General features: G+C 39.0%; 1 long non-coding RNA gene across 7 annotated transcripts in view; it reads left to right on the forward strand.

Annotated features, from left to right (window-relative positions):
• Window positions 1–8,978: 8,978 nt before the first annotated feature.
• The window catches only part of LOC134357214 (uncharacterized), a 267,924-nt gene continuing 253,378 nt past the window's right edge, over window positions 8,979–23,524 (forward strand). For 3 of the 7 annotated variants that reach the window (XR_010020569.1, XR_010020565.1, XR_010020570.1), the window contains exons 1-2: window positions 8,982–10,580; window positions 12,773–12,822. This is a non-coding gene — a long non-coding RNA (uncharacterized LOC134357214). Of the gene's footprint in view, window positions 10,581–12,772; window positions 12,823–23,524 lie in introns of all 7 variants that reach the window. The other 4 variants (XR_010020564.1, XR_010020566.1, XR_010020567.1 and 1 more) reach the window with 4 other exon arrangements.

Raw genomic sequence — 23,524 nt, forward strand, 5'->3', positions numbered from 1 at the left:
AATTTGGAATTAGTGAACTGTCTTTAAACATGTGTTAAAAGTTATGAATGCCGGGTTGTATTTCGATAAGTCGCCCTGCGGCGTCCACTGTCACAGTTTACTATTTTGCCCACAAATTCGATGTTCATTTGACTTTAATTTTTCTATTCACTGCCGATCATATTCAAAACTCCAGAGAGCAGGATAGTATAAAAGCTCACTATCTCCCGGCAAAATTATAACATTGAGTTTTCGACGATTGAAAAAGCATCGTCTGCGTCACGTTCAATCTGATTAACGGGCGGGGGGGGGGGGGGAATACAGTTTCTTTAAGCTTAGTAACGCGTATCTTGTTGTATCCTCAATGTCAACATTTACTCCTTTCTTTTGGTACATCTGCGAGTGTCGAAGGTGACCATGAGCTTGTTATTCATTTTTCCTCTGAAGAATTATGTAAAATTGCGTTTTATTTTACAACTCCCCAAAGTAATTTGGATGTAGAAAGTTTCAAATGGAAGATCAAACTAGTCAAGCATCTAGTTGTGATAATTTGTACATCTATATTTAAATCTTGCAAGAAAGTTAGCGTCTTAAGAAGTTCCTTTGAAAGAGAACATGACGCTGAAATCCCCGTGCCACCTTAAAATTACAGTCGTATTTACAAACGAGTGACGGCAGAACGAATAATGTAGTCTTGCAACTTAGGCTGGCTGTCCGAGAACATCATCTTTCGGAATGGGTACCCTCTTGCGTTTACGGGAACAATCAAAATACTGCGTCTGAAAGTGTCAAAATCAACACTCCAAAATACAAGAATAATGCGGAAGTTTTCACTGTAACTATGATCGACATAACAGTATTATTAGTAATCATTTGTAATTGGGAAAGCAGATAAGTAATTAATTCTGTCCAACCGTTTAAAAAATCAAAAGAGCGAAGACTAAACACCTTTACATTAGATTAAACTTATAAAATACCGTGGAGGCATACATTTTAATATTATAAAAATGTCTTGTTGCTTCACTTTAGGAAAGTGCTTAATTGTTAGAATTTAAAAGACTGGAGAGCCTAAGAGCAGAATAGAGGAGCGTCCTTTTACAACGGAGATGAGGAGGAATTTCTTTAGCCAGAGAGTGGTGAAGCTCTGGAATTCGTTGCCACAGATGGCTGTGGAGACCAAGTCATCGGCTATATTTAAGACAGAGGTTGATAAATTCTTGATTGGTCAGGGCATGGAAGGACACGGAGAGAAAGCAGGAGATTGGGACTGAGAGGGAAATAATGAAATGGGAAAAAACTCGATGGACCAAATGGCCTAATTCTGCTCCTATAGCTTATAGTCTTACAGACTTGTAAAATTATCAGTAATAGTCAATGAACATTTTAACGACTAACTCAAACATTAATAACGAATTCTGACAAGTTGGGATGCATTTACAAAATGTGAGGTATTCTGCGTATTTCCTCTAGTACCCTTTGACACAAACATGCATATTTTATATGATCCATATATGTAATTTTGATGATTTAGCGATCGATGTTTATACTGTTTAAAGCTGGAAGCAAATTTATTTCACAGTTCAAAGTAAGTTTGTTATCAAGGTGCATATATGTCACCATATATAACCCTGAAATTAATTTTCTTGTGAACATTCACAGTAAATACAAGAAACACAATAGTATCGATGAAATACCGCACACAACAGGACGGACAAACAACCAATGCGCCACATGATTTCTGTTTAGGTTATCAGCACTTGCAAGCAAACAACTAGAAGATGAGAAACCCATTATTAATTCCTCGCGCGGCACAGTTCCTACAAATATTCTTTTAATAAATGGATGATATAAAAAACGTTATTTTTTTACGAGAGGGATCATGTGTCATTATAGGAACATTATACATAGCATTTTCTTCGGGAAAAAAATTCATCTGTGTGCTCCGGGAGTATATCAAGTTTGTGTGTGGGGGGGGTGGGGAGGGGGTGGGGCTGGAGGGGGGGCTGAAGGTCGCGGTGGTGGCATTTTGTAAATTTTGCAAAACGTTTAATGATGGTATTGTGTTCCTTGACCTCCGTGACTTTTTATTAATATAAATCGCCTCGATTTTTATGATTACTCGAAATACCTCAAACCAACCCTTGGCCCATCTTATTTTGACAAGAATCTGTTTGACCCCAGATATTTATTATACACTTATGATGCAATCAAGCTATAACTCATCGTAAAGCCACAGAGTGACAATTAACAGTAAATATACATATGCAAGAGTTAGGGCACGAGTCCTGCCCTTCAAATACAGATGGATTTCAAACTCGCCATCGTGTCTTTATTTAAAACACAGGTAGAATTTTACACATTTCATTCCGGGAAGCACCTGAACATCTGGTACAAGTCTTATCGAAAGCAATTCTGAAATGACCTAACATTTAAAACAAGCTTCCGGTCGCTTACTTTTCAACATTTGTATTCTAAGTTTGAACATACATAAAAAAAATCTTTGGGGGGGGCGCAGATTCATGAATCTATCACCTCTTTTTGCTGTATGTATGTGCGTGTACAGTATATATATTGTATATCGTGTATATATATTATTGTAATTAATATTTTTTAAATTATGCACTGCTGCAGCAAAATAATAAATTGTCACGATATATGCCAGTGATATTAAACCTGGTTCTGATTCTGATTCTATTTATTTAATCTCATTTTGAACCCGAGCTACTGATCTGCAGCATACCATATATGCAATTTCTTAAAAGTTCACGGTTTTGCAGCCATCCGACATTTAAACGGCAGAGAACGTGCAAAATAGTCCAAATGCTCACTCTCTAAAACTCTGACCACCCAAATTACATTACGTTCATAATTTCACGTGCGGTATCGCATAAATTACACAGGTCTGTGGTAGCTGAATTAAGAAAGGCTTTTTTGTGCAGAGAGTGTGGGAAGGTGGGTGGGGTTGGTCGAATCCTTTGCAACTTCCCAATGTTGAAGAGGAGAGTAAATTGCGCCCAAAAATTCCATTAGTTTTACCGCCGTTTAGATCATTCGCATCATTACGAAGTCTTAATAGCAAAAGGGAGGTTTTCAAACAGCCTATTGTGTTTGAGACCCGTTGGTCAACTTTCGGGTGTGCCCAGAATAACCAAAGAGTAGCCAACGTCACGTTATAGCGAATTGCTCATGGAAGTCTCTTTTGGCTAACGTACAAAATATTTGTCTTTGACTCTGCAGAGATATGGTCCCTGACAGGGTACCAGACAGAATTCTCGGCACTTTCAGTGTCCAGAGACTGAGGGTAGAGCTCAGGGGCCGCTTGGTACTGAACAGTAAGTAAACGGACTGATGCTCGACGCTTTTTTCCCCATCCAATCCGACATGAGTATTTGCTATGCAGTAACACTGGCGAACTGATTAAATCATTACACAATATCGGCCGAACTTCTGATTTGGAAATCTTGATTCTACACATAAAACAATGAAACCATATTTAGTAAATAGAGCATAAACTTAACTGATATTTTACAATTTCTATAAGAAAAAATGCAAAATCAATAAGTTAAAACTTATTTTGATGCGTCTTTTACTTTAACTTTTGCTTTTAAATGGATGGTTATCAATGCAAGTTCGTATTTCTTAGAGCAGTTGTGTTCTTCTATGCGTGTGAGTTATAAATGCATTTGTTTCCGCTAAATCAGATGTACTTCTAATAGAAGGTTGAAACTTTCTAAAGGAGCGGAGGTTTTATAATGCTAGGTAAAATTGCAAAAACGTGTAAATTTTATTCATGTAGGGTGCACTAGGATTAATAACTTTTCAAGCTATGATAACTAATTCAATAAGGCCTGCAATTGTTGGTTCGGTTTTAAATAGTAATTAAAATATGCTTATTGTAGAACATGAAACAACGGTGGTTACATCAAGTGAAGAAAATGCGTATTTGTAAATTATATTTCTTACATATAATGTTGCGTTTAACTTAAATGAATATAGTCTCCTCCCAAGAACGTTAAATATTGATAAACTGAAGAACCGTGCAGTGAAATACTTTTCTATGATGTTTAACTTATTTTTGAACATAATTTGAACATAATTAGTCGTGCATTATATACCATACGATGGTAAAAGTAATATTTAAACTAGGCAGAACCTATTTCCCTCTTTGAGAGTAACACATACAAAATGTTGGGTGAACTCTGCAGGTCGGGCAGCATCTATGGAAGGGAATAAACTGTCAACGTTTTGTGCCGAGTCCCTTCATAGAGTCCTGCTAAAAGGTCTCGGCCCGAAATGTCAACTGTTTATTCCTCTCCACAGATGTTCCTCTATCATCTTCTGTGTGTTACTCTGGATTTCCAACATTTACAGAATCTCTTCTATTCCCTCTTTGAGAACGTTAGACAACTCATATTTTCTTCATTCTCATTCTATAGAGTATTTAAGCTTAAATATACAGTTATTTTAAATTAGTTTGCAATAGAAAATTAATAGAAGCTCAATAAGTTGTTTATTATTTTGTACGCAATATTTATATAGATTAAAAGCATATGTTCTTTTCAATATAATCTACGTGTACAAAACAAGTCTCAAGACTGAAATGCTAATACTTTACTGCACCGTGTATCTAAATTCGGCCAAGTTGAGTTCTGTGAAATAGTTTGTATCCAATCATAATCTATGATGGTTAAGTTGGAATAGAAATATTATGGATTCTTATATTGCAATGAAAATAAGCCTCCTGGCTATCTTATGTCGACCAATAAGTAGCTCGGTGAATATTTGCTGCAGTTTAATGTGTCAATGTGCTTCTGACTTTTTCCCTTAATGTCGCCTTTCATTGCCTCGTAATAATTCCATCAGCCCTCTACAGGCAATTACGAAATTACAAAGGGAAATTTATCGAAAATATTATTTTGGCACTGTTTGGGAAATTAACGGTTCATAAAATGCAGTTCCTAACAATGATCTAGAATACATTATTACACATAATTACTCCAGAAGGAAAGAAGAACTGCATTACAGCACAACGTCGGTAGAAGTCTAATGTAAAGCATCTCATCCTACTGTGAGCCGTGACCTCCTGAATGAATTACGCAATTTATCGATACTGCTAAAGATATGTCGATTCGTTCCAAATATATGAACAATCAATGTCGGTTTTCAAAGAAGTTAACAAGAACCAAGACGCATAAGGATTGCGTTTTGCTACGGCCTACCATTAATAAGTGGAAGCTTAATTGTATTTAATAGACTGATATTCTTCTTTCAATAATCAAAGTCTGAATTGCTGATCGTCATAATTTATCGTTTTCTATTGTGCTGTTTTATGATTTTACAAACTATTTGCAAAACATCCCTGTACTATAATTGGCTTTTGCAAACCTAGAATGAAAATACAGCCAGGAGATGGCGCCATTCGACTACTTGCGACTCCTACAAATGCTATCAAGGTGATACCAGTATTTCATGTTGCAATGCAAGATTTTCTCTCTGTCTCTGGTTATGCACTCACTTAAATTGGGTTCCACTGCAGTCCTTATCTTTTTTTTTACTGAATACAAATATATTTCCTAAAACGACCGCCATATTTAGTCCAATGCAAATTAAAGAAAAAAAAACACCTGAAATATTTGTTTAAGAACACATTCGACATCATCTTTTTCCACACCATTTTTCAAATACTGTATTAATCAATATTACTTCAAATGGCCTTTCTCTGTGCTGTTACAACAATAAAATTCCACGCAATAATTCTTACAAATCTACTTTAAAATAGAATGCGTAAATATTATTTAATATGTTATGATGTTCATTATAACAGGTCAAAAATATCAACGATTCAATCATGTTTTAGAGGATTTCCATTGGCTTTAAATTTATTTTTGGGTTATTAAACTCATCACATGAAGAAAGGTTAACAATAAAATAAAGAGATATATCAATGCCACTGTTTAATAATTAAAATTTTGATTCATTTTGATTTATTGGAATATTGTCAAGTTTAGAGGGATCTTATACTACTGGTCAAACCTGTAAGATTCCAAGCAGGAATATGTAGCACTATGTTCTAAGGCATTGCATCTTGAAGAAATGTATAGCAACATATCGATAATGTGCCACGGAATTAAATAGCACCAATTTTGTGTAAATACGGCGCGCGGAAAACTTTTGGTTCCCTAAAGAATCTAACGATTGGACAGCCTTCCTTAAAATATTGTCGATTGTTACATATGCAGCTTATTGGTAACCTTCCCCTTGTCAATATCGTACATTACAAACGCCCTTACCACACTTTTTAATTGTTTTATCATCGTGTTGAACGTGAACCCAAACAATATGCTTGCATATTAGCATCAGTTTAATTTTCAGGGACAGAAGTAGTATTAATATTTCGCTGCATCAATTTACGAAAACAGAAAGATCGTGTGTTAAATTAGATTTAAATATAAACTGCGTTCTAGTTGGTAGGCATCATCCAAAACGGTGCTACTTTACATCATGGTAACCTCCAATTTAACCTATTGTACTGGTTTGCTGCAGTTTTTAATATTGTACTCAAAATAAGGGTGTCCCCAACTCAAAGAACTAGTGACCAAAAGCGCTAAGTAAATAAACCCTACAGCTAAATTAGAAAAATTAAAGCCATCTAAAGTATGTGCAAACAAACTTATAAACTTTTTTTCTATATGCATGCGAGCCAATCATATTGTTCATTGCTAACATTACGGCGCTTCTAATATGTACTAAAGCAGCATTAGTATTAAACTTCGAAACCCGATTGTTTAAGATGTCTGCATAAAATTCACAATCTGTCCCTATTTTTACAGAAGAGAAATTCTCTGTTTTTTTTCCCATGAAGAGTTAACAACATTTTTCAAATAAATAATAAGTCGTGCTGTCGGTGAGATGGGCGAAATTTCATTGCTTTGTACGAAAAGTCGACATTGGGACTGAAGTTATTATTTGTAGTCACGTCTACAGAATGAACACAAAACATGAGCAAAGTCTAATAATTTACAAGGGAATATAATTTGACGATTTTATTCAAATGATCTATCATTAAATGTATATATAAAAAAATCTAAAAATTATTTTACAGTGTTCAAACTCCTGTGTGTCAAATTAGATATTGTCATCAATTCATGGCCGAGGGGTTATACATAGTTAGCCACAACAAGAAAGCTGGAAATCAGATACTAAATTGACGATGTATAGAAATGCATCCAAATCAATGCAAAAATATACAATAAATTACTGAGCTGGAATGAAATATTAATACCCAAAGACATTTATTATCCGATAAATCCAATCCAAAATATAAAGTAGCGAATTTCATAATGTTCCTCTGTTATAATATAATATATATCACTTGGGATGCACACCATCAGCGCAATTTTATCTCATCACGTCACCTACAAACATTCCAACAACGGAACGACAAAATAAGATACAACACCGCAATTGAATGCTTGGACAAATTAAACTGTGCAATGGGTATGAGGCATGTACAGACGGGAATGCGCACTTATATAAATCGTTTTGATATATCGTAGTTAGAAATCCACTAAAACATCATGTTGCGTACTAGGTTGGAGTTCTTTTTTTGTATATACAATATACAACGTAGCAAAAAAAAATCTGCATGTGTGCAGGGAACACTGCAAATATTTTTCTGCACAGGTGCAGTATCTACACGATTCCGGTCATTTCTAATAATGCAAGGTTTAAAATCATGCAAATTACTATAATAATAAAAGTTACAAACATTGCACAATAAATATGAAATCCATTTAGGCTATTTTATTTTAATTATTTTTAAATGAGTCACTTTTAAAGTCCCATTTTAAAAGGACATTGAATATATAAGAATTATGCGGCTGCTACGGTGAGTAATGAGTTAATATTTACGAAGCACAATTGCAACGGCGTATAAATTATATTATCCCAGAAAAAAATAAGGATGGCTATCCTATATCTTGAGGATTTTTATAAGTGTGAGGAAATACTATTTAATTAAATGTGCAACTACAAATATGGAATAGTTACTCTCAACAGGGAAAACCTTGATCTCTGTCATCTGACCATAACAAGAGGGGTACGATAGTCGGACATATTGTTGATTATAAAATGAAGCTCATTGAATATTCAAGATGCTATTAGTATTTTAAGTATTTAATTGTACGGAAATTTGCGCGAAGGAAATAAAATATCCTTGGCACATCCAAAGAATGGAAATTGAAAATGTAGTCATTAAAATTAAGGCACGGTACTTTGAAGTGCGTAACGCCAATGATTGTGCCAAAACAATAACTATATTTGTTTTTTTTTCATTATGGACGTTTAGTTAAACAGTTTACTTATTCCTTTGAAAATAATGCGGTAATACTACATGATAATATACATTTATATATCTGAAAGACTTTGAATGCAATGCTGAATCATACATATTCATACAGGATTCCAACGCGTTAATTATAACGTAACGCTAGAACAAAATTTCTATTTAAGTCCAAAAGAAGTTTATATAGATGTAGGTTTTAGGGTTTAAAAGGGGAACAATGATATATTGGAGTTTTCTTGTAGGAACAAACGCTCTCGGTCTATAGGTTCGGTATAATAAAAAGGTTATCCAACACTTACAGAGATATACATATTAAAAATAACACACACGTTACAGCCAACAGCAGAGGCGATGGCGCACCACCGGCGTTATTACGCATGGATATTTCTCCAGTGTCCTTATTTTAAAAAAATCCCTCACGCTCTATTCTCGCAGTCTTCTTATTGGAAAGCACAAAAATTAAAGACTAAAGCATAAATTAGGGAGACGCATTCAATTCAATGGCTGTCAGACAATAAGCTGGCGATTTGCATATTTTTCTTGTTGCTAATAATTTCATTTTAAATGTAAGCATACGTGCACTTAACGTGACGTAGGCAAACGTGACCTCGCCGATACACCAGCGTGCACGGGGGTGTGTGGGAGTTGGGGGGGGGGGGAGATTGCAGATGCCTGGAAAATCCTTCGGAGAAACGTCTCCAAGTTATTTCTCTGGCTTCGTTCCCTTTGTATCTGTGCATTAGAAATATCTGGGGAAAAATACAGAAGAAAATGCCAGCCTCTTTAGTAGGGGGAAAATGTCCGCTTGGCGAAGGCGGAGAGAGAGAAAATGTTCCCACCACGGGAGAAGCAAAGTCAAAACACACGAGCGAATGGCTGGCGGTGGCGGGAACATCTGAGATGCCTTTTATTAGCCGACTGTGGATGGCGAGCCAACAGCGGTAGAACCGGCCCTTCCATTCTCCGGAATCTTGTTCATTATTCCGCATTTGATTTGTTTTCCTGAGCAGGAAGAGGGGTGGGGGAGCAGGGGAGAGAGAGAATATTAATAATAATAATACTAATAATAAAGTATCAGGTCAGGAGTTTGAAGGGGAGAAAAAAAAGACAGTCCCAATGATGAAAGGTTTCAGCCCGAAAAATCGACTGTTTATTCCTCTCCATAGATGCTGCCTGACCTGCCGAGTTCCTCCAGAATTTTGTGTTTGCTGCTGCAGATGGTTTATTTTGGTTAGTTGGATTTTTTTTTCTTTCTCTCTCTCTCTCTCTCTCTCTCTGCCGATCACGAGGAGCAAAGAGAGCCGGGGAAGGAGAGATTCGGAGCAGCCAACAGTAAATAAAGAAATATAAGTAAACATAAGATCCAAAACCAACAGCCACCAAAACAAAAAAAAACTAACAAAAGCAGTTGGAGAGCGTCAAGTGCGAACTCGGAGCTTCTTGGCTCGTCACAACATCCGATGGACAACGGTAAATGTCTGGGAGTGTGAGAAAGACAGAGAGAAAAGAGCGTTCGGTGAAGGCGGGAGAGAAAGTTCGGCAATTAAAGTCTAAGAATGGAGCGTAAACACGTGAACTACCCGACGCGCCTGTTAAATCCCACATTCTAATACATGCAAACACGAAAATACGTTTCCTGAAAGACAAAATATAGGAGACTTTCTTGTCAGCGTTTGGTTCTATTCAAATGTTGTTGTGTCTGTCGGACGGTCTGTGATTGCTGAGGGGTCGGGGGTTGTTGGCGGTAGCGAAGTACATTGTTCCGCCAAATGAGAAGAGAGGGCTCTGCCTATTCTGGGAATGGCCCTTCCACACATACAAAAAAAATCAGATCATGCAAGGATTGAACAATAGGGCTTCAGTTCATCAGCGACAAAAGAAAAGGGGGAGTTATTTGATTTTCAGACCACGTACCCGCCGGAGGGGCTGGACAATCTTTACCCGCCCCCCCCAGGAAAAAAACTTGCACACAGTACCGTCACTTTTTTTTACTTCTTGGGTTTGTGAGAGCAAAATGTTACGGGGAAAAGTTATTTTTCTTTAAAGGTTGGAAGATGTCCTCTCTGTTCTAGTGCCCTTTGAGTCAGAATAATGTTGTGGAAATAAGCAGCTTCTTTGAATAAAGGTGACGAGGAATGGCATTGGTTGCTTCCGGACCCACGAAGAAGTCAAAACTTGCCAAGAGGAGCCTTCAGCTGCGGGGTTTTGTGCATCAAGATCTCAGAAATGAACCTTGAGGTTTATATTCCAGCGCCCTGTAAGTATATAAATCTCTTTATATCTGGTAATACAATAATACATTCCGAGTCATTGGAAATTCAGGCGTTAAGTTAATAGCAATAACTTATGTATAGAACACTTTTCATTCAGACGATGTCGTTCAAAGTGCTTCACAGTTGGATAAAGTGCAAACATGAAAATAAAATTAAAAATAAACATGAAAATAAAAGACAAAAAAATGTTAGTGCAAGCAAGGTTTGAAAGGATTTGAGCTGGCGCTTAAAAGTGTCGTTTAACAGTTTAAAAGTTGAACTGTTTTTAACGGGAATCAATAGCTTTGTTACTTTTAATGATTTAGTCAACTGCAGATTAATGACTTTGTGAGGTAAATCATGAATATACTGTAATAACGTTAGGGAGTTTGACGGTTAGAGGTAAAAGGCGAGTTTCAACTGCCAATTAGAAAATCCCCAATGGTAATGTAAAGTGGTTGCATTTTCGAGTAACATTTGGAATAATTAAATAGCTAAATCCTCAACTTGTAATGTTAATCATTGAGAGTAATGTGTAACCTAGAAATCGAAAGCTGTCTGTTGAAATTGTTATGGTAATTTTTTGTATGGCTTTGAACTTGATGTTGGCTGTTTACATTACTCGATGGCAGAAGAAAATGCTGGCTTCAGTTTAACTATTTACAAACGGTTCTGAGCATAAAATATCGACATTGCGTTTCTCACATGTACATAACTTCATCAGATATGTATTTTGGCCAGATATGTGACCTCCATTCACAAGGCTCCACAATCTTGTTCTATATCTATGTTTCCATCTCGATCTATTATGTCTCACGCTGTTTTATCTGCAGATCTGGCTCCAGTTTATTAGGTTGGATAGGGCCACTGTAGATAGCCGATGGCGCGGGTGTTTTAATTACGACTTCAAAATATTTCATGCTAATCTGTTACCAGGACTCTGGTAATTTATGAAGTCGCTGGAGTTGTTACTGTTCAAGATCACTGCCGGGCGAGTACAGAGATAAGGCAGTTTGCAGTTTCCCGTTATGATGCAGCAGTGGTATTTCATTTTGCACACCAGAAGTCAAAAATCATAATAGAACTATGGTTCTCAGTCGGGTATCCCAACATGCTTGTACAAGGATATTTAATGGGAGATGATAATAATTCCAGCTACTATTTGGTATTGACCTGATGTCGCTCTCAATAGTTTGTTTGTGTTATTCCCATTGTTGCTGAGATGTTCATTCATCGTTAGATTTGTCACGTTCTGTTTCAGAGAGAGAGAGATAGAGAGGGGGGAGAGAGAGGGGGGGAGGGGAGAGGAGAGCGGAGGAGAGGGGAGGGATAGAGAGAGAGAGAGAGAGAGAGAGAGAGAGAGAGACGCAGTTTACGTTGGCCGTGTTGATTTGAATCTCATGGCCATGGTCAGAGGCATTTAGTGGGGCTTCAGAGCTCACAACGAGGGTAGCGTTTTATAGTGACCAACTTTTCGTTGGAAATCCAGTGACAGGGCCTTCATTCGCATTTTCAAAACTGTGGTGACCTCAGTATGTACAATATTGTCTCTCCTATAAATATATTAACGCTGATGCAAGTCATCACGTCCATTACTTACACTGTATTTTAATAGTGATTTCACCAGTGCGAACCCAATAGAATAGACGTGGAACTCTAATGCTAATATTTGAAGTGTTTAATAAGCGCAGAGGGTGGAAAACATTTAGCGAACACACCTCATAAAATAGAAGATTAGGATTAATTCATATCAGGTTCTACAGTTGGGTTCTCTTCAGCTGAAACGTCTGTGTTAAAATCGTTTGAATGTCGAGGTTACAAATGTGACCAGCTTAGCCTTCAAAACCCATTTCAGAACTGATTATGCAAGCATTGGTAGAGCACAGCTATTTAAATTAAAACAGTGCTCACCAATAAGATTTAAAAATTGTCTGCTGATTGCAAATTCCCGCCGTAATATATGAATGAATATTCATGACTTTATTACACATCAGTGTTAAATGACCAAGGAGGGATATAGTATGGTGGAATTATTTATTTTTCAAACCTCTCCCATGCCATAAATATGTTATCGAAAAACTAATGGTCAGTGTGATGTGGTGTTCAGCACTTCATTGCGGGTTTGAGGCATATCAGCATTATTGACATTTTAGTTGGGGACCATAAACTAATCTCTTTAATTCGTGATATTTTTCAGGTAAAGAGTAAAGCGGATGCATGTTCTGAAACATAGTACCCAAGAAAACGGTAAAACGCATATTCTGCATTTCCTGTGTATCAGTGGATATTTGTGTATGATGCTAGCCCAAAAATACAGATAATGATGTAGTGTTCTTTCTGTGTGGTATAGGATGAACAATTGTGCCGTTCCTTTCAAATGCACATGATGTAATGTTAAAGAAAAAGGGTTCTAATATCAATTTGGATTATCCCCCACAATTTATGATAAGTGAAGATATATAAAAATCAAAGTTGAATGTAATGCAGATTAGCAAATAATGTAAGTCAAGTGGTAAGGAAAGGCGCCTACATATTCTATAAAGAAATGGCCTTTAGCATACGAAATGCCCGTTATTAGCAGCAAGATCTCGAGTTGGTGGTCTGCGGTTTACTCACAGTTTAACACCCATCTCCAAAGAAATAGGTGATCCCCAGAATGACTCAGTGCTGTTAGCTTTAATTAACGTCCATTTATCTAAAGGGAAATTAGGGCGGCAGCACGTCGAATGTGGGTCCGTGTATTTATAGCAATGCATCACATTAATCTCACGTGCACACGTAACACTCACAGGCAATTATAAAATCCGAATATTAGCGTGTAGGCGTTGCAATATTTTTAGATCACGAGGGCACTTTAGATCCATGCCACACAATCTCGCCAGACCCACCTAGAGACCTATAGGAAGATGGCTCGGTGGTATGACAATCACCTGCATACTATAGCATTGACATTTTGCAATATAAAACCTGACTCAACAAAAAAGATGTGATTAAACGCACATTTAATTTGTGTTATCAAAGTGAGTATTCATTGTACCTATGTCGATAAATCATGTTTTGGGCAATCGATATCCATATCGCAAATTCCATTGTGATTTATTTGCCTTAGAATACCTGCACCTGTTTGATCATATACGATATTATGGTTGAATATGAGTTACCACATTTGTAGCATATATCGATGTTCATCATCCGGTTTAGATACCGAATTGCATGGAGGGACTTGTACAAGGGTGTACAATTCCTTTAACAAGGGTGCCTTTACCAACCTTAAGGTAAAACTAACCAACATTTCGATGTTTACAGGTTCCTCTTTGCACTTAAACCCTTAATTCAATTCTGAAAAACTGGCGAAAGTAAGCATTTAATAAAGTGTTCTTAATCCTTCTTTATTGTGCCAAATGCGTATATTGAGTAAAATGGGTGGCAAAAGAAGATTGGCAGGTTTGAAATTGGTAACTTTACTAATGAAACACGAGTGTATAATCGTCACGTTATCTACTGCCTCTTGCCTTGCCTTTAATAATTATCCCTATTAAAGCACACCGCTGCTTGTGAAAGGCAAACTCTGTGACAGCTGGTCTTTACTTCTGCAATCATTTTTGGCAGCTAGTACATTTCAGTGACGTCGGCTCTAAAGGACTTTCTCTTGTAAATGGCACAGTTAACCGGTTATGTATACATCTTGTGAAATTGCTGCTTCGCGTCCATATAATGTGAATAGCACATGCCTATCCGGAACAAGCTCGGGTGACTGAACGGCCTAGTGGAGTCACTCAGCTCCTGTGCTAACTGGACTTCGTATTTAAGTCTATGTTCAATTGACTCTTGTTATGCATTGCGTTTTGCAGTACATATTTTGCTGAATTTTTGATTCACAAAAGATAACATTGACAGAGAATGCAATGTACTGATCGTCTGTATTGATCGTAATACCATCACAGATTTTAACACAATATTATAAGTTTCAAGTAAGACCTTAAGTTGACTACTTATTTGCTCCTTTACGCTTAAACTCATACTGCATGTGTTCAGCTGTTTATTTGAAGTAAATATATTGATATCTGTCGATATTACCGAGAATTTATTGCAATGTCTTCTGCTCTGGACTATTTGTATTTTGAAATAATATGCGACATTTTGGAGAGAGAATTGGAGCTGTTATATTTACATTAGGCAATAATCCCTCTGCGATGGCAAAGATTTAACATATCGCGAAAGATTCCCATCAATCTGTTTGCTCTTCAGTCTTCTATGCCTTACATACATTGCAATAATTGGACACATTGTCATTCGCTTAAGAGAATAGTTAAGCAAAGGAAAGGATGTGTCAAAATGGATTGAGATGATTTTCCTCATCAGATCTTAAACCCAATGGAAAATTTCTTGGTATTTGGGGATACTGTATTAACCATCTCTGTTAATTTTTCACTGTTGCATTTTATCGTGACACTTCATGAAAGCGACGCGTGTAATGTAAAATGCCCTCGCTGAATTATCTGATTACAGAACAACATTATTTTAAAATTCAAAATGGACCTATCTCTGAGCTGTGGCGGACTTGTGCCATTTAAAGCCTTTCGTTTGTTTTACACCAATTCCCCCATTCTTTTATAGAACTGAAACAGATGCTGGGCCATTTCTGACTACTCCAGGCGTTTAATGTATTCATTTTATGAGCGCTGCTCACTCATTCTTACGTTGCTTCGTATTTTGATATCATAATCATAGTGGGCATCTCAAGAAGCAATATAATAAAATTAGGATCTGGCCGCTGGAAAATTAACACCATTGAATCACATGGCTCTACGCTGGTGGTACTTGCTGCTCCACCGTCATAATACTAGATTCTAATTGATAATAAGAAAGAGCAGCGATTTAAACGTTTTTGTAGTTTTGCTTTACACTTAAAAGGAAAAGAAACTTGTGCATAGCGTCTATCATTGAAAACCGTGTATGTAACAGACATCCGAATCAATAATCATAAATGAGGAGAAATTTCCACGGAAACTATTTTAGCAACTTTATCACATATTTTGCAATAATCCTTACAATATTTAATGTATGTACTTTTTGTTATTTATGCGTGATTCATCTGTAGATTTTATTCTTACCTTCATAAGTCATTCTGTGTTACGTGAGCTATGTGTACTATACTGAGCTTTACGCCCTGGTTCCCGAAGAAACGTTGTCTCCTTTCTATAGACATTATATGGATATATACGTTATATATATATATATGTATATAGTTAAATGACAATAAACTTGACTTGATAGTAACTATTTAAAAAAGAGTGGTTTAGTTTATTAGAAGAAAAGCTATTGTTTTGTAATTTTAATTACGTTTTAACACCAGAATCTGTTGCTGCATTAATACAAATGATGCAGCTCCGTTCTGGTTAAATAGACAGGCGTTATTCGATTCCATGTTAGTTATCTGACTTGGAGGAAACTCACTTGGTGAACGATAACAACTAATCGACAAATCTGGGGGATGTTGTCGTACATATCGTAGTGCAAGGGGACGTTGCGTCCAATCAGCTATTAAAGGTAACCTTAGAGATCATATCTCTTGATGCTCAGACAAACCAGTGCGAGTCAGCTAATACTATGGCTGCACAAAATAACAAGGCCAACAGCACAGAATGGGAATTCTACTGTTAGCCCATTTTCTCTTGAAAGTGGAATGTGACGCAAATAGGTATTTCTTAAAACAGAGAACTAAACGTAAAGCCAATTATTATTTACTAAGTCTAGAATCAGAATTTCGAATCCTGTTTTACACCTCTTTGAAAACAGCACGATCCTCGGTTGTCTAAAGGAAAGCGGCATTTTAAGTAGACGGTTCCAGTTTGTTTAATAACCTTTTCCGGACCCGTTCCACTGGACTGTGAAACAAAATGACACGACTCGTAATGCAGATTTTAAACAATACTTTACTACAGGTACTGTGGACCATGATAACAGAATAACGCATTCGAAGGCCAGCTTGATACGTAGCTCTCGGGCATTTTGGTTTAACTTTTCACCTCCGTTCTCATTCCACGCGGACTTTTATCAAGTAGATTTTAATTGAAAATTCCCGGTATCAGCCAGCGTTTGACTATGAAGGGAAGCGATTTAAAAAAAAATCACACAGCAGAGCGAAATGTTCGCGTGTTTATACGTGGACTCGCTGCGTAGAGAGCGCAATTCTCCAGTTCCCCGAGTAGCAAGGCCTGATTTTTTTAAGCAATTGTAAAATGTCACGCAGCAACAATGCAAGGGAACAGAAATTCAAGGAAAATGCACGTTACCCAGATCAGAGATGCTTTAATCTGTCCAAAGAAAGAAACAGTCCTCCAGAGCTAGGGTTGCCCACACATTTTTTTCAGGAACGAAAGCAATAGGGCCGCGGCAGTTTTGGGTCTGTCGACAAAATAAAGGTGTTGGGGTTAGGTGGGGGGAGGAGGAGGTGGGGGTTGGAATCGGAGTCCCTTTGTTTCCGGCGGGAGCTGACGGCTGATCAGCCATGCATATCAATAAACGTGTACTTGAAATTTCTCATGACATCATCATTACCTTGGTCTCCCGCGGTCCAGGACCTTTGACCTCGCCGGGTTGGTCCAGATTTCGGCACCGCAATCCCAATGATGGCCCTGATCCGTCTTCAGATCCCTAGTAGCGGCAGCAATGGTGCGGCGGCATCTGCCTTTCCAGCTCTCCAGCGTTGATGGGGGACCGTTTTCCTAAATATACTGTATATGTATATATATATTTATATATTTATTTATAATCAACCTGCCACCGCTGCCATTAAAAAACAGATACGATCCGGCAACAACTGGGGCGATCGCATTCTGCTTTCTTAACCGTTATGTCAGTTTGCATTGCGATTAGGCAAAGAGAGAGAGCGAAATATTTACGCTATGTGGGCTGCGTTGGATAGTGCAGTTGGTTCCACGTCTTCTTACAGCCATTGTGAGAATGAAACGATTTACAATGCAAATAGAGGCCTGTGGAGGGATGGATGTACCTCACACTCCAACTCTGAACAGATGATATCGAGACTATCGCGCCGATGGGGCGGCTTTTTCCTCCCTCATGGTATTAAAACCAGGAGCCTGCAGTGCTAATGTTGAATATTAAGTTCCGCGGAAGTTGGGCAAAAACTTCGAGGTTCGATGCACCCTGTCAGTGCTGGTGCACACAGATGCACATCTCTGGGCCAAGAAGTGATCTAAGGAGCATAACGTGAATGTGAACATGGCGAAATCTGTTTCAGAATACAGGTCTGCGGGTGTAAAAAGGCGCCAAGGAAACGCAAGGATTAAGGAAGTTAGTTGTTATCTTTGGTTATCTAGCTGTATGAGTGTATTTGCCCGTCATAAAGCTAGATAACCGAAAGTAAAACCTGCTTCCAGGGTCTTCGAGAAGCTTCGAGGACGCAGAGGGAAAGCCACATGATGGAAATGTACAGGAAAAACAAGTATACGCCGAAACTAAACTCTAACAAAGTTGAACAGAAGGGATGCCTGCAGAATTCATTCTGAAAACGTGCTTAATAAAGGTATCACTGGCGATTCTGTCAGACGCAAAGTGTCGGTGGTTGCAACTTAACTATAACACAGAAGTTGAGTAATGTCTTTTACGCTTGCTTGGATCATTTTGCCCCGATTAGCTCTGCTTAACTTTTGCAAAAATATATATTGAAACCATATCGCAATTTTGTAGCTGAAATATTAAACTGTGCTAGAGAAAGTAGCTATTGATGGTGCGATTGAAAAATTACTTCTGAGCAATTTATGTGGCTGTTTCACTATATGCATGTCGGCGGGGGAGGGGTTAATTTAATTGGGAAACTGAATGTGATAAAAATGTTTTAAATTAGTAAAACATAACAGGTCTCAAGGGGACTTGTGGTATCACTGCTCAGAAAATATCAGCGAGAGATTTTTTATAAATGGAGGATGCGACAGAAGTTTAAAGAAACATCTACGAGTTGGCGTTTAAAGTCACATGTCTTCCCCCCCCCAAAAAAAAGAAAGGAGAATACGCGTTAATGTGCACGCTAAAAAAAAGTGTTTGCGTAAATAAACCGATCTGCCTATAGGCGATTGAATAGAGGAGACGCGGATTTCAATAGCACGATGCGAGACTGATGGTTATTTTTTAAATTCAAGATGCTTTGCTCTTCATGCACGGTTTCCTTGAGGAAGGCAATGAACCAGAAAGGCATTGTGGAGACGATATCGCCTCCCTTCATGTCAAACTGTAAAAAAAAAGTCTTACTCTGGGTCTAGCTTTGGAAATGAAAGTGACATTAAACGAAGAAGTCAAAAGCACGTCGAGCAGATCGCTAGCCACGTGGACACTTTTTTCTCTCTTTTTTTTAAGGATGATCGGATAAATCTAGGAAACTGCACTGGCATCCCGAACTGAAATAATTAGAACGTGTGCAGACGTGAAAGGGTCGGGTGGGAGGAGAGAAGAGTCTGAAGCTTGCGCCTAATTGCTTCCGTTAAACGGAGTTGAGTAGATGTGAACGGCTGGCCGCTCCGTTTCCCACGCTCGGGGGGCAAGTCGCAATGTCGTGCCCGGGCGCTGTCGATGAGAGGCAGCTGGGATGGGATGGGGTCGGGGGGGGGGGGTTGGTGGGGGGAGCGAGAAACTGTCAAGTACAGCTCTCTATCTCTAAAACAAATGTGATGGCATTTCCCACCCACATCCGTCTGTGTCTCCCTCCTGGGATCACTACATGTGCTGCTCCCTAGAAGTTAAGAGAGTAATCTTCCCTTGGTGGACAATAGTTTCGCTGAATAACGAGCCATTATACCCCAACAGGGAAACCGGGTTTGGAGAACTTGGAAGCTATGAACCTTGCTGTCGTCTTTTATGTACTCAAATCCCAATAGATGTTGTTTAGTGGGAAGCCGTCTGGCACATGCCCGCTGAACTTTTATTACTGTAATGACCATCCACGGCTACTTGCTTGTTTACTTAAACGCATTGTTTGGGACAAACAACGTTTGCATTGTAAAAGTGTAAACGAGTTTGCTGTTTACTGTAGATTCAATGGTGTTGTAGTCACTAACTGCTGTTTATCTAAAGCCTTTGTTTGTTTTAGGATAATTTACATTACAAAGTGCACGTTTACTTCCTTTGAAGGTGTCTAAAAATCATTGCTAAAACATGAGTCCAAACGGGCATTATACCACGAAATAATACTTATTGAATTCTGATGTTAGGATATAACAGGGATTTTTTTTCAATGCATCAATTCGCTTAAAGAACGCACACTGTTGATCAAATACTATTTATTTTCTTTTGCATGATGAGCTTTAAGCAGATTTTTAATCCATATGTGATGACCTCACCGTTTTGTTAACCCAAGAGTTTGGACTAAGAATCAATGGTCCTCAGCTATTGATAACGATGGGGATATTTATGCACAAGATTATTTAAATTTATTATAAACCAGTGCGTTGTGGATATAATTCCTTTAACAGTATTTCAAAATTTCCTTAAAGAGCGGACCATCAGAATAAATCTGAACAAATGCGGTGTTTGGTATTGCATGCTAAAGTACAATCTGCAAATACGTATGTCAATGCCCAGAGAAAACATGTTGGAGGGAGTTTGAAGACTGCGTGATTGTGCATGTTAACTTGTGGGAACCAGGGTTTCTTTATTGTGGCAAAGGAGCAGCAGATTGCCGTGCAAGGCCAATGTTAAAAAGGCAGCTGAATTTAACACCATCTGGAAGAAAAGGTCCCTTCACGACTTTCTCACACCGTCAGACAAAACTAGTGTCTCTTGTTCCGAGCCCTTGTCTAAGCACCCATACAATACCGAGTCATTATACTTTGGCTGAGAGAAAATTTGAGAACACAATACGGGTAACCATTGAATGACCACATCTCATTGTATCCGCTTAAGTCGATTGAAATCTACGTCTAGTGCTATGAATGGCGGCATTGTTTCCCTACTGGGTCAGTACTAAATGTCAACGCAGTGCTAGCGAGAAAAAAATGCAGTCTGAAAATATCTGCTCAACTTTTAGTTTTGGTATTTTCCCAAATTATCACCAGAAGAATTAAGTTTTCAGGGCTTTGGAAAATCTGACGGTGGGTAGGGGTTGGAGGGTGCTATATTGAAACTCGAATATAAAGTTAGTGCTCATTGCTCGTCTGTTTGCTGTTTTTTATGTTTTGCCTTGAAAGACAATTTTAGTCTCTGTAATGAGGGCGTTTTATATCATATGTCACCCCAGTGTCACCTAGTTAAGTAGTCTGTTTTTAGAAAAGAATTTAAGTATGTTGAAATATTGCATCTCCGCTTTTTAATTACATGAGCCTTTTGATAAAGATATAAACCTCTCCCGCGTACGTAGTTGCAAACTTGGAGAGAGTATGAGGGGGAAGTTGAAGTATCTACTTGAGGTTCCATAAAATCGTACTTAATTCAAGGAACTCGATGAGTTTACCAAGCTCGATTTGCCTCAGGCCAATGTAGTGGGAGGATTCTCATAAAAGGTTCCTTATTGTTCATTAAAGAAGCAATCGTAGCTGCCCTTCGGAAACGAGGTGCCAATCTCACATAGCGGAAGATGGGTTTGATATTTGGGGGCACATTGGACGTTCTCTTATTTATTTTTATCTTTTTATTTATTGAGATACAGTGTAGGCCCTTCCAGCCGTTCGAACCGTGCTGCACGGCAACCCCCGATTAAATCCCAGACTAATCACGGAATATTTTACAATGGCCGATTAACCTACTAACCTGTACGCCTTTGGACTGTGTGTGTGGGGGGGGGACCAGAGCACCCGGAGGAAACCCAGAGGTCCCGGGCTAACGTACAAACTCCTTACAGGCAGTGCGGGGAACTATAGCTAGATCCAGCTGCCTGTAACTCCTTAGATTGGAACTTGTAGTTAAATCAGAATCAGGGATAATGGTTTCGAATGCTGCGACCAAATCAAACTACCACACTGTGCATTTAATTCAATGGATTGGCAAACGTGGCGGTGTAAGGAAAATATAGTTTTATATCCCCATTTGTCATTGTAATGTTGGATGCTCGCCAGCCAGTTGGCGCGCAGCAAAGTCCCCCGGATTGCAAATGTGAAGGTGATCAGGAGTTTTGGAAGGATTTCCTGTCACCCCTACTGGGGCATAGGCTGCCACAGCAACTCTCCAGAGTCCTCTGTCCTGGGCCTGTCTTTCAAGTTGACCCCAGGTGTAGCCCATCCTTCCTCTCCCAGGGCTGAGGACTTTGGAGCTTCTGTTGCTCTGGGTTTTTACGGAATGGAGTCACTCGCCCCCTGCCTCAGCGTCCTCCGTGCGCGGCCAGGCTTTGGGACCGTTCATGGTAGAGTTCCGGTGCGTTATAAGAGTCAAAATATTAGCCATGGAACCCAAGTTTCCGATTTATTCCAGCTTACAGTTTACAACTATAGGGTCTTTAAGGTCCAGTTGAGAAAGTGGGAGTACTGTCTCGGCTATAGACTCGCCATTCACAGTGCAACCTACAGTATACTTATTCCTTTTAAAAAATTTATTTAGAGATACAGTGTGGAACAGGCCCTTCCGGCCTAACGAGCCACGCCGCCCAGCAACCCACCTGTTTACCCCTAGCCAAGTCACGGGAAAATTTAGAATAACAAATTAACCTACTAGCCAGTCCGTCCTTGGCCTGTGGGAGGATACAGGAGCACCCGGAGGAACCCACACGGGGACGGAGAGAGTGTACAAACTCATTACAGACGGCTCTGGAGTTGAAATCCAAACTCTGCCGCCCTGAGCTGTGAAAATGTTGCGCTCACAGCTGCTGTACCATGGCAGGAATTCAGCAGGTCAGGCAGCATAAGTTCAAAGATTCAAGGTAAATTTATTATCAAAGTATCTCTGTGTGACCACTTGCTACCCTCAGATTAATTTTCTTGATAGCACTTATGTGCTGTTCCCAGGACAAAATCCTCTGAAATGAATTTTAAGAGGCTTTAAAGTTTCTCCGTCTCCGATCCCTTAATGAGGACCAGCTCATAGACCTCTGGTTTCCTCCTCCCGTAAAAATGGTCTTTGTGAAATTCGATGGAATATATGGAGGGACTGATCAATTCCCCCCCATAGATGCTGCAAGGCCTGGTAATTAATCACCAGCGATATGTGTGCGTTGCTCAAGATTTCCAGCACCTGCAGAATCTCTTACGTCAACATTTTCTTTCTGACGCCTGCAGTAGATTCAGCGGGCATCCCCTTCACCTGGTAGCTTTAGCGCTACCGAGGGGATTCTGCTTATTCTGTAAACCCGGAGTAGCACACACACACACACACACACACATAAAACGCTGGAGGTACTCAGCAGGTCAGGCAGCATCTATGGAGGGGAATAAACAGTGGACCATTTCGGCCGAGACCCATCATCGGTGCTGGAAAGGAAAGGGGGAAGACGGTAGACTAAGAAGAATGAGGGGGGAGGAGTGAAAGGTTTGTAAAATGGTAGGTGAGACCAAGTGAGGGAGGAAGGTGGGTGGGTGGCGGTGGGGGGGGGTGAAAAATACTTGGTGATGGGTGGAATAATTAAAAGGCTGAAGAAGGAGAGTGGACCATTGGAGAAAGGGAAGAAAGAGGCGATGAGCGGGCGAGGAACAGAGAAGTGTTGAGATGGAAACCAGTATGAGGAATGGAAAAAGAGAGGGGGGTGGGGTTGCTTTGGTTTGGAGAGAGAAATTGCCGAAAGTTAGATAACTCATTGTTCGTACCGTCAGGCGGGAGGTTACCCAGACTGAGTAAGTGGTGTTGCTCCTCTGACCTGCGAGTCGCCGCACCGTGTCCATGAATCAACATAACGGAATGGGGATAGGAACTGGAATTGGAAGCTCTGGTGCTGCCTATTCAAAGTTCAAAGTAAAAATTATTATCAGAGCATGTATATGTTACTATATACTACCTTGGGATTCATTTTCTT

This window comes from Mobula hypostoma, chromosome 16, assembly GCF_963921235.1.
Source record: "Mobula hypostoma chromosome 16, sMobHyp1.1, whole genome shotgun sequence".
NCBI lineage: Eukaryota > Metazoa > Chordata > Chondrichthyes > Myliobatiformes > Myliobatidae > Mobula > Mobula hypostoma.